The 12,706-nt window shown below is 40.9% G+C and overlaps 1 protein-coding gene across 2 annotated transcripts in view; it reads left to right on the top strand.

Annotated features, from left to right (window-relative positions):
* CHCHD5 (coiled-coil-helix-coiled-coil-helix domain containing 5) overlaps positions 1-12,706 on the top strand; it is a 62,944-nt gene that overhangs the window by 12,853 nt on the left and 37,385 nt on the right. The window lies entirely within an intron of this gene.

Raw genomic sequence — 12,706 nt, 5'->3', positions numbered from 1 at the left:
TCTCCTGATTCACTTAGCTTCAGGGGCTAGCAAACCCCAAGATGGGCAGATAAGCTGCTAGCTCAAGTTCCAAGAACTGGAGGTCAGACGCACAGGAAGCAGCTGCAGAATCCAGAGCAGGCAAAAGCCAGAACGTCCACTTATATTCTGCAGGCCACACGGCCAAGCAAACCTTATTCCAACTAATTGGCTACTCACAGCAGATCCCATCGTGGGATGATCACATATAAACACCAAGAATCATCGCCCAGCCAAGTCCACACACAGTCTTAACCATCACAACTTCCGTTTCTCAAAGGGAACTCAGTCCCGAGGTGTCCAGAACTGAAAGCGTCGTTTTCCCCCAGCCTTCAGCCACCGTGCTCTCTCTGACTGCTGTGTCCAGGGTGGGCCTGGGGTGCTCTTGCTCTTGATGGCCCAACACACTTATTTAATTCCTACTCGTCTGTCTTAGTTAGCTAATGCTAAAAAAAAATGCTAGTGTAATACAAATACCACAAGTGGGTAGCTTTAAAAAAGAGAAATTTATTTTCTCACAGTTTAGGAGGCTGGAAATCTGAATACAGGGCACTAGGCCAGCTATAAAGGAAGGCTTTCTCTCTGTTGGCTGTGGGGGAAGATCCTTGTCTCTTTCAGCTGCTGTCCCTGGAGATCCTTACAAGGCATCTATCTTTCCTGTTTGTGTTCCTTTCTGTGCCTAATCTGCCCTTTTTGTATCTCACAGGTGATTAGGTTTAGGACACACCCTACACTGATATGGCCTCATTAATATAACAAAGAAAACCCTGTTCCCAAACAGGATTACATCTATGGTCTAGGGGTTAGGATTCCAACACATATTTTGGAGGGGATACAATTCAATCCGTAACACTACCGTTGAGACCCAAGCTCACTCCAAAGTTCCTTAGAGAGTCTTCCCTGTCCACCCTCCTCTCAGAGTGCCAGATTCCACTTCTATATGCTTTCATAACAGCTCCATAAATTCTTGGTTGCAGCCTTCATCCTATGGGATTTTGGTAAATGTCAGCTCCACTTGAATGAGGAAACATCAGACAGATTCAACTGAGAGATACTTGCCAAAATGACTGGCCTGGAGGCTTCAAAAATGCCAATGTCTTATAAGGCAGAAAACATCCAGGGAAATATGCTTGATTAAAAGAGAGTAAGAGGGGCTTTTCTTGCCTGGACCAGCTCTAAAGGCCATTATTGGGACAAATGGGAATATCTGAATATGGACTCTATATCAGACAATATTATTGTCGCAATGTTGTGTGTATTGAATTTGGTGATATTGAGTTAATATAGAAGCATGTCCTCGTTTTTTGGAGATACACGTGAAAATGTTTAGGGGTAAAGTCTCATAATTTATAAGTAGGTAAATCAAGTAAAGAGAGAGAACAACTATGGCAAAAGGGTAAAAAGGATGAATTAGTGTGAAAGGTATATTGTATTATTCTTGCAACCTTTGTGAAGGCTTGAAATTTTTCAAAATAAAAAGTTTGGGGAAATGAATAAACGTATAAAGTATAAAAAGCTTTGGAGAAGAACATTTTGATAACTCATTTGGACCTTGTTATCATCCTCTTGTTTTTACCTACAGTTCAGGAAGATTGCCTTTTCTAAATAAAATGGGACTTGAGGCATTGTTTAATGAGTTAAAGCACAATCCAGTGATAACACCTTAACTTCAATGGCTCAAGATCATTTCAATCAAATATCCTTAAAAAATCACGGATAACGTATAGTTTGTTTTTTTTTAATCAAATATTAAAACTCTCTACGTGGCCAGTGTCTAGTGCTGCTGTAACAGACATACCATAAGTGGGCAGCTTTAATAAAGAGAAATTTGTTTTCTAACAGTTTAGGAGGCTAGAAGTCCCAGTTCAGAGCACCAACTCTAAGGGAAGGCTTTTTGTTTCTGTTGCTGGCTCTGAGGAAGGTCCTTGTCTCTTTATCTTCTGCTTCCTGGTTCCTAGGAGATCTTTACGTGTCTTCGCATCTATCTTACTCCATCTCTCCTTTGCTAGCTCGTTTAATCTCTTTTATATCTCAAAAGAGAATGACTCAAGATACACCTTGCTACCATCCCTCACACATATTTTCTACACAATCATTTATTTAGATGCAGGTATTGTAGCTTACATCACATCACTGGTATAAACCCTCCATGCCAGCCACATACTTCAGGCTTTTTGTTGGTGTTAGGTGCCATCCAGTCAGTTCTGACTCACAGCAACCCCACATACAACAGAAGGAAATGCTGCCCGGTCCTGAGCCCACCTCACGTTTATTGCTATGTTTGTGTCCATTGCTGCAGCCATTGTGTCAATCCATCTAGTTGAGGACCTTACTCTTTTTCACCGACCCTCTACTTTACCAAGCATGATATCCTCCAGGGACTGGTCTCTACTGATAACATGTCCAAAGTGCCTGGGACAAGCCTCGCCATCCTTCCTTCTAAGGAGCATTTTGGCTATACTTCTTCCAAGACATATTCAGATTTGTTCCTTCTTCTGGCAGTCCATAGTATATTCAATATTCTTCACCAACCCCACAATTCAAAGCCCTCAATTCTTCTTCGATCTTCCTTATTCATTGTCTAGCTTTTGCATGCATAAGAGACAATTGAAAATGCCTGTTTTAGGCCAGGCACACTTTAGTCCTTAAGGTGACATCTTTCTTTGCATGCATTTTAACACTTTAAAGAGGTCTCTTTCAGCAGATTTGCCCAATGCAATACGTTGTTTGATTTCTTGACTGCTGCTTCCACGGGCATTGATCGTGGATTCAAGTAAAATGAAATTCTTGATAACTTCAATATTTTCTCCGTTTATCACGTTGTTGCTTATTGGTTCCGTTGTGAGAATTTGTGCTTTCTTTATGTTGAGCTGTAATCCATACTGAAGGCTATATTCTTATTTATTGTGCTTTAAATGAAAGTTTACAAATTATACAAAAACTAACATACACCTTGCTATGTACTCCTAGCTGCTCTCCCTGTAATGAGCCAGCACACTCCTCCTCTCCACCCTGTATTTCTGGTGTCCATTCAACCAGCTCCTGTCCCCCTCTTCCTTCTCATCCCACCTCCAGACAGGAGTTGCCCACATAGTCTCATGTGTCTACTTGAGCTAAGAAGCTCACTCTTCACCAGTATCATTATCTATCTTATAGTCCAGTCCAATCCCTGTCTGAAGAGTTGGCTTCGGACATGGTTCCAGTCTTGGGCTAACAAAGGGCCTGGGAACCATGACCTCCAGGGTCCCTCCAGTCTCAGTCAGACCATTAAGTCTGGTCTTTTTATGAGAATTTGAGATCTGCATCCCACTGAACTCCTGCTCCATTAGGGATTCTCTGTGGTGTTCCCTGTGGTGATCAGTGGTAGCTGGGCACCATCTAGTTCTTTTGGTCTCAGGCTGATGTAGGTTCTGGTTTGTGTTGCCTTTTCTGTCTCTTGGGCTCGTCTTTATCTTATGTCTTTGGTGTTCTTCATTCTCCTCTGCTCCAGGTGGGTTGAGACCAGTTGATGCATCTTACATGGCTGCTTGCTAGTGCTTAAGACCCCAGACATGAAGGCTGAATTCTTTGATCTTCAACTGTGTTTCAAGTCTTCTTCACTTACAGCAAGCAAGGTTGTATCATCTGTATATCACAGATTGTTAATGAGTCTTCCTCTAATCCTGATGTTGCATTCTTCCTCATATAGTCCAGTTTCTCAGATTATTTTCTCACCATATAGATTGAATAAGTATGGTGAAAGGATACAACCCTGGCACATAACTTTTCTGATATTAAACCATGCAATATCCCCTTGTTCTGCTTGAATGACTGACTCCTGGTCTATGTACAGGTTCCTCATGAGCACAATTAAGCGTTCTGGAATTTCCATTCTTCGTGACGTTATCCATAATTTGTTATGATCCACACAGTCAAATGCCTTTGTATAGTCAACAAAATAGAGGTAAACATCTTTCTGGTGTTCTCTTCTTTCAGCCAAGACCCATCTGACATTGACAATGATATTCCTCATTCCACATCTTCTTCTGAATCCAGCCTGAATTTCTGGCAGTTCCCTATTGATGTACTGCTGCAATCATTTTTGAATTATCTTCAACATAATTTTACTTTTAGGCTTTTAGTTCCTTGAAATTCACCAGCTACGCCTGCTATTGCCTGCAGCATTGCAAATATGAAGCAGGAGGAGAAGAGTGTAGGGTTTCTTCTTGTTTTGAAGGAATTAACCCCCGCAACACACACCAAACCTGCCCCCCCCCCAGAAAAAATCCCCCTTGCCATGGAGTCGATTCCATGCGTCACAAAATAGAACTTCTCCACAGGGTTTTCTTTGCTATAATCTTCATGGAAGCAAATCAGTGGGCCTTTCTTCTGTGGCATTGCTGAGTGGGTTCCAACCGGCCACATTTCGGTTAGTAGTCAAGGGCAAACCGTCTTTGTACCCAGGGACCTTATACACACACAAACACACACCCTCCCTAACTCCTGCAGCCCGATTCAAACTTGACCTCTTGCAGGGGAATGAGAAAGGGGGAGTCAAGATGAAAGGAAGAAACACCAAGTTTTTCTAGCCACTAAATGAAAATTTGACAACATCCTGCACTTTCTGAACATACTCCTGTCTTCCACTCCATTGTGAGCATGCACATTTTATGGATAGTAATTTGATTTTTTAATTTTCCTTGAGAATTTGGGAATTTTATGAAAGCACTTTGTTGGTTTCTATTAATGTCCTGTAAGTCTAAAATTCTCACTAATGGATGTTGTTTCCCGTCTCCCAAGAACTTAGGAATTCCCATCGTGGGCAGGAAAAAACTCTGCGATGTCCTTTCCAAGGCAGGGATAAGCCTTCCCTGACCCCCGCTCCTTCAGGCTGCCATCCCCAGGGGCTTTCTTAGGCGTGAAGGCCACCTCAGCTTGGAGAGATGCCAGAAGGTAGAAGCATCAGCAAGACCACGCTTTCATTCTGCCTGCCTACATTTGACCAAAGTCCAGGAGAGAATCACAGTTCACAATGGGGAGAATAACTTACCCAAGTGGAATCGGCTTGCATAAGGCTTTTTCTAGCTCTATCCATGACATGGCCTGTCCCCACCCAAATTTTTACACAATGGGATCAGGTTCCCAGAGGGTAAATCTGCCAATTGTTTGCAAACTATTTCAAAACGACTGTCTGCAAAGGGTGCCTCGGTTCTGAGGAGAGACTGAAGGTTTGCCTCAACTTGACTAATTACTGAATGGGTCTAACTTATTAACTGTTCTCTTATTTATCATTTTAATCTTAGCTCCTTACCCAGCCCATTGCATGCATTTTCTTTTTGTTATCTATCAGATTTGGAAGGGAAAAAGAAAGAGAGCGAGAGAGACTTTAGATTCTGAAATAGGGACAGGCAGCTCCAGGCGGCTCCCAACGTTGGCAGCCAGGCAAGAATGCAAATGGAGCCAGGCAAGAGTGCAAATGGAGGCCTCGCAAAAATATATGCAATATTTAAAAGCAACAAGTCAACAAGCTATTAACTGAAATATGTCCTATCCTCTGACCATGATTCATATACCTTCATATTGACAAAATGAGGGACTCTGGTGTTTCAGTGGTAAAATTCTAGCCTGCCGTGTAGGAGGCCTGGCTTTGATTCTTGGCCAATGCGCCTCAAGTGCAGCCACCACTCCTCTGTCCGTGGAGGTTTGTGTGTTGCTGTCACGCTGAACAGGCTTCAGCGGAGCTTCCAAAGTAAGACAGGCAGGGAGAAAGTCCTGATGATCCACTTCTGAAAACCCTGTGGAATACAACGGTCAGATCCTGTTGTGCTTGAGATTGATGTTATAGATCGAATTGTGTCACCCCCCCCCCCAAAAAAAAATAACCTCTATGCCTGTGGTTATAAATAAGCCCATTTGGGAATGGGTTGTTTTTGTTATGTTAAGCAGACTGGATTAGTGCGTTGCTGTTGTTAGGTGCCTTTGAGTCAGTTTCAACTAACAGCGACCCTATGTGAACAAAACACTGCTCCGGTCCTGCGACATTCTCACAATCATTGCTATGTTGGAGCCCATTGTTGCAACCACTGTGTCAATTCATCTTGATGAAGGTCTTTCTCTTTTTCACTGACCCTCTACTGCACCAAGCGTGATGTCCTTCTCAAGGAACTGGTCCCTCCTGATAACATGTCCAAATTACGTGAGACAAGTCTCACCATCCGCCCTTCTAAGGAGCATTTTGGGCTGTGCTTCTTCCCATACAGATTTAGATTTGTTCCTTCTTCTGGCAGTCCATGATATATTCAATATTCTTCACCAGCACCATAATTCAAAGGCATTTCAATTCTTCTTCGGTCTTCCTTATTCATTGTCCAGCTTTTGCATGCATATGAAACAATTGAAAAAATCATGCTTTAGGCCAGGCGCACCTTAGTCCTCAAGGTGACAGCTTTGCATTTTAACACTTTAAAGAGGTCTTTTGCAGCAGATTTGCCCATTGCAATACGTCTTCGTTTGATTTCTTGACTGCTGTTTCCATGGACGTTGATGAAGTACTATGAAATCCTCGACAACTTCAATATTTTCTCTGTTTATCATGATGTTGCTTATTGGTCCAGTTGTGAGGATTTTTGTTTTCTTTATGTAAAAGTGTAACCCATACTGAAGGCTGTATTCTTTGATCTTCATCACTAAGTGCCTCAAATCCTCTTCACTTTCAACAAGCAAGGTTGTGTCATCTGCATATCACAGGTTGTTAATTAGTCTTCCTCCAATCCTGATGTCCCGTACTTCTTCGTATAGTCCAGTTTCTCAGATTGTTTTCTCAGCGTACAGATTGAGTAAGTATGGTGAAAGGGTACAACCCTGATGCATACCTTTCCTGATTTTACACCACACAGTATCCCCTTGTTCTGTTCGAACGACTACCTCTTGGTCTATGTACAGGTTCCTCATGAGCACAATTAAGTGTTCTGGAATTCCCATTCTTCGAAATGTCATCCATAATTTGTTATGGTCCACAGAGTCAAATGCCTTTGTATAGTCAATAAAACACTGGTAAACATCTTTCTGGTGTTCTCTGATTTCAGCCAAGATCTATCTGATATCAGCATAGATATCCCTCCTTCCACATCCTCTTCTGAATCTGGCTTGAATTTCTGGCAGTTCCCTGTTGATGTAGTACAACAATTTTTGAATTATCTTCAGCACAATTTTACTTTCGTGTGATATTATCCTATAATTTCTGCATTCTGTTGGATCACCTTTATTTACTTTTTATTGTGCTTTAAGTGAAAATTTACAGAACAAATTAGTTTCTCTTTAGACAGTTAATACACAAATTGTTTTGTGACTTTGGTTTCCGACCGCGCGATTCATCAACACTCTCCCCTTCTCTACCCTGGTTTCTCTGTTTCCATGCATGATTGAACTACAAAGCACATTCCTCAGGTGTGTTATTGTTGCCCTATAGACCTGTCTAAGCTTTGGCTGAAGGGTGGACCTCAGGTATGACTTCAGTACTGAGTTAAATGGATGTCTGGGACCATGCTATTGGGGTTTCTCCAGTCTTTTGTGTGTGTGTGAATTTTTATTTTGTTCTACATTTTTTCTCCTGCTCTCTCTGGGATCCTCTATTGTGATCCCTGCCAGACCAGTCAATGGTAGTAACTAGGCACCATCTAGTTATTCTGGGCTCAGTCTGGTGGAGGTTGTAATAGTTGTGGTCCTTTAGTCCTTTGGACTAGTCTTTCGCTTGTGTCTTTGGTTTTCTTCATTCTCTTTTGCTCCAGCTGGGATGGGACCAGTAGATGTATCTTAGATGGCTGCTAGAAGGCTTTTACGACCCCAGATGACACTCACTAAAGTAGGATGTAGAACATTTTCTTTATAGATTGTTACGCCAATTGAGCAAGTTGTCCCTGGGACCTTGGTCCCCAGCCCTTAGCCCAGAAATTTGGTCCCTCAGGGCATTTTGGATGTGTCTATGAAGCTTCTATGACTTTTCCCTGGTCAAAATGTGCTGACTTCCCCAGTATTGCTTACTGTCTTATCCTTCACCAAAGTTACCACTTATCTACTATCTAGTGTTTTTCTCTCCCCAACTCTCCCCTCCCTCATAACCATCAACAATTGTTTCTTTCTGTGTGGAAATATTTTCATGTGTTTTTGTAACAGTGGTCTCACAAGTATTTGTCTTTTCGTGATTGACTTATTTCACTCAGTGTAATGCCCTCCAGATTCATCCATTTGGTGAGATGTTTTGTAGATTCATCATTGTTCTTTATCATTGCGTAGTATTCCATTGTGTGTATGTATCATTGTTTATCCATTCCTCTGTTGATGGACACTTATGTTGTCTCCATCTTTTTGCTATTGTGAATAATGCTACAATGAACATGTGTGTGCACATGTCTATTCGTGTGATGGCTCTTATTTCTCTAGGGTATACTCCTGGGAGTGGGATTGTTGGATCATATGGTGCTTCTATTTCTTGCTTTTTAAGGAAATGCCCATATTGTTTTCCAAAATCGTTGTACAATTTTGCTTTCCCACCAGCAGTGCATAAGAGTTCCAGTCTCCCTGCAACCTGTCCAACATTTATTTTCTCTCTCTCTCTCTTTTTTTAATTTGTGCCAATAATGTTGGGGCGAGATGGTATCTCATTGTAGTTTTGATTTTCATTTCTCTGATGGCTAGTGATCGCAAGCATTTCCTTATGTGTCTGTCAGCTGCCTGAATGTCTTGCTTGATGAGAACTTTGTTCTTATCCTTTGCCCATTTTTTAGTTGGATTATTTGTGTTTTTATTATAGAGGTGTCGGATTTACCTATAGATTTTAGAGATTAGACTTTGGTGGATATGTCATAGCCAAAAAATTGTCCCAGTCTGTAGGTTCTCTTTTTACTCTTCTTGTGAAGTCTTTTGAGGAGCATAAGTGTTTAATTTTTAGAAGATCTCATTTATCTAGCTTATCTTCTGGTGTTTGTGTATCATTAGTTATGGTTTGTATCCTGTTTATGCTGTATATTAGGGCCCCTAGTGTTGATCCTATTTTTTCCTCCATTGTCTTTATGGTTTTTGGTTTTATATTTAGGGCTCTGATGCATTTTGAATTAGTTTTTGTATATGGTGTGAGGTATGGGTCCTGTATAATTTTTTTACAGATAGACATCCATTTTTGCCAGCACTATTTGTTAAAAAGACTGTTTTGTAACCTGATCCTAGGAATGCCAGTAAATTTCCATTAGTCCTTAAATTAACCCAAGCCAGATTTGGCCTGCCCCACAAGTGCCAAAGGGGCAAATGTGACTGCTAATTGACCTCAACATAGGATGCAGAAACACAAGGAATGAATCAGAAGAAAAAGCATCGCCGGGACTCTATTCTGAAGCAAAAGGCCTGAAAAGAACCATGTTACCTCGTATTTCCTGGCTGCCTTCTAGAACTTTCTCTCCCCAGTAGCCTGTGTGGCCACCATCTTGTTGCTCAAATCCCATAGTTTGGGGAGTCGGATCTGAGGAACTTCCTTCTGGCTCCTTGCTCTGTGCATTGCAATAAAGTTACTTTCTCTTTCTCAAAGACCAACGTCCAGATTATTGCATGTCTGGGCTTGCTGGTCAGAACTCACCTTCTAGGGTTCAGTAACAGTCTTTGCCTCATTTAATGAACTTTGGGCCTTTGTCGAAGATCAGGTGGATGTAGGTGGGTTTACATCTGGGTTCTCGATTCTGTTTCATTGGTCAATGTGTCTGTCCTTGTACCAGTACCAGGCTGTTTTGACTACCATAAATATATACCAGGTTCTGAGGTCAGGCAGTGCAAGGCCTCCTACTTTATTCTTCTTCTTCAGTAGTGCTTTACTTATCTGCAGCCTCTTCCCTTTCCATAGAAAGCTAATGATTAGTTTTAGGATCACCTTTCTTTAGAATGGGCACAAATATGGATCTCTTCCAGTCAGTTGTCCAGGTAGCTGTCTTCCAAATTTCTTGAGTGCTTCTAGCATTGCATTCATTTGTTGAACTGCCTCAATTGGTGTTATGGGTTGACTCGTGTCTCCCCCCAAAAATGTGTGTCAATTTGGCTAGAACGGGATTCCCAGTATTGTATAATTCTCTACCATTTTGTCATCTGAGGTGATTTTCCTCTGCATTGTAAATCTTACCTCTATGATGTTAATGAAGTGGGATTAGTGGCAGTTATGTTAATGAGACAGGACCTAATCTATAAGATTAGGTTGTGTCCTAAGTCATTCTCTTTTGAGATATAAAAGAGAAACCAGCAGAGAGACATGGGGACCTCATATCACCAAGACAGCAGCCCTGGGAGCAGAGCATGTCCTTTGGACCTGGGGTTACTATGCAGAGAAGCTCTTAGACCAGGCAAGGATTGATGACAAGGACCTTCCTCCAGAGCTGACAGAGAAAGAAAGCCTTCCCCTGGAGCTGGTACCCGGAATTCCAATTTCTAGCCTCAGCGGCACTGGGTGGGTTTTTAGGCTGTGAGAGAATAAACTTCTGTTTGTTAAAGCCATCCACTTGTGGTATTTCTGTTATAGCAGCACTAGATAACTAAGACAATTGGTATCCCATCAATTCGTGAAGTCTTGTTTTTTTTTTACCAATGCCTTCAGCATACCTTGGACTTCTTCCTTCAATGCCATTGGTTCTTAATCATGTGCTACCTCCTGAAATGGTTTTGAGATATAAAAGAGGTTAAAGGGCAAGTGAAGACTACTTGAAGCACTTACTGATGAAGATCAAAGCCTTTGATATGGGTTACACCTCAACATAAAGAAAACAAAAATCCTCACAACTGAACCAATAACCAACATCATGATAAACGGAGAAAATATTGAAGTTGTCAAGGATTTCATTTTACTTGGATCCACAATCAATACCCATGGAAGCAGCAGTCAAGAAATCAAACAACATATTGTATTGGACAAATCTGCTGGAAAAGGCCTCCTTAAAGTGTTCAAAAGCAAAGATGTCACTTTAAGGATTAAGGTATGCCTGGCCTAAGCCGTGGTATTTTCAATTGTTTCTTATGCATGCAAAAGCTGGACAATGAATAAGGAAGACCTAAGAAGAATAGAGGGCTTTGAATTGTGGTGTTGGTGAAGAACACTGAATTTACTATGGACTGCCAGAAGAATAATCAAATCTGTCTTGGGAAGAAGTACAGTTAGGATGCTCCTTAGAAGCAAGTATGGCAAAACTTCATCTCACATACTTTGGGTATATTACCAAGAGGGACCAGTCCCTGGAGAAGGATATCACGGTAAAGTAGAGGGTCATCGAAAAAGAAGATCCTCAGTGAGAAGGACTGACACAGTGGCTGCAGCAATGGGGTCAAGTATAACAAAAATTGTGAGGATGGTGCAGGCTGGGCAGTGTTTTATTCTGTTGTACATAGGTTGGCTATGAGTTGGAACCGACTTGATGGCACTTAACAACAACATAGTTCATAATTACTAAATATTTATTTCATTAAATTATTTTTCTTGCCTTCATTTCAGCAAAACTACTACTTATTTGTTTAAATCGAGATTTTCACATAATTTAAGAAGAAGCAAGAAAATGGGTATTTCAGCACTATTGGGAAATACTTTATTTTGCAGGATTCTATGGCATTCACGATATCAGAAAAAGGACTGGATGAGGTATGTCATGTATCTCTTCTCTTTACGTTCTTTAGCTGCTCGAATTGTCCTCACACTCTAGGTATTATCCGTTCTTATGTTGGATGTGGCAAACCCTACAAACCTTCATGATAAATGGATGCAGTTATCTCTTGAGGACATAGAGCAAAGGGCATGGAGAAATGTTTTCCTGGAGCCTGAAGGGTATTAGTCACAAGAACAGGTTTTCAGATTATGGTTCATGATATACCAGCAGTGAGCACTGGATGCTCACTAGAACTTGTGTGTCAGTAAAATGACTTTTTGTGTGTGTTTGTGAGGCCCTCTAAAGCACAGATACCACAGTATGGTTCCTTGTTACGCAGATCCTAAGGTGGCACTGGGTAGCTCATTACAGATACATGCGGGAGTGGTGTGTTCCATCATTCTCTGATAGGAGGTATCTATTATGGGCACCATGGTAGGCTCCACATTGTGTTTGGATTTGAATCTGTTAGGAGTATTCTTTATTTAGACCCAGGGTCTAACAGAAGCCTCTCTCCACCATAAATTACATAATGATAGGATCACTTAATATAAAAATAGTGATTTTATTTTACAGTTTAAGGAAAAAATTCCATTTTCCATCATAAACATATTTTATCAATTAAATGAATTTATAACTGAGGTATAACTGGCAATTTAGCGGGTGTTGGATTAGAGTGGTGGTGTTTAAAGGGATTTTGCTCTCATATTTAAATTTTCATAGGAAGAGTATATTTATGTAATATGTATGCAATTTAAAACCAAACTTTAAGTGCAGGGGACTCAGAATGTCAAAACAATCTTGAAAAAGAAGAACAAATTTAGAAGACTCATTATTCCCAATTATGAAACTTATTTCAAAGTTACAGTAATTGAGATTATGTGATATTGGCACATTTGGATCAATGGAATAGAATTAAGAGTCCAGAGATAAACCCATACATTAATGAGCAATTGATTTTGACAAGGGTACCAAGACAATCCAATAGGGAAAGAATAGTCTTTTCAACAAATGATGCTGGGACAATTGGATAGCCACATATAAAA

This window comes from Loxodonta africana, chromosome 15, assembly GCF_030014295.1.
Source record: "Loxodonta africana isolate mLoxAfr1 chromosome 15, mLoxAfr1.hap2, whole genome shotgun sequence".
NCBI classification, from domain to species: Eukaryota; Metazoa; Chordata; class Mammalia; order Proboscidea; family Elephantidae; genus Loxodonta; species Loxodonta africana.
Note: the sequence above shows the minus strand (reverse complement) of the source record. Positions and strands in the feature narration are given on the sequence as shown.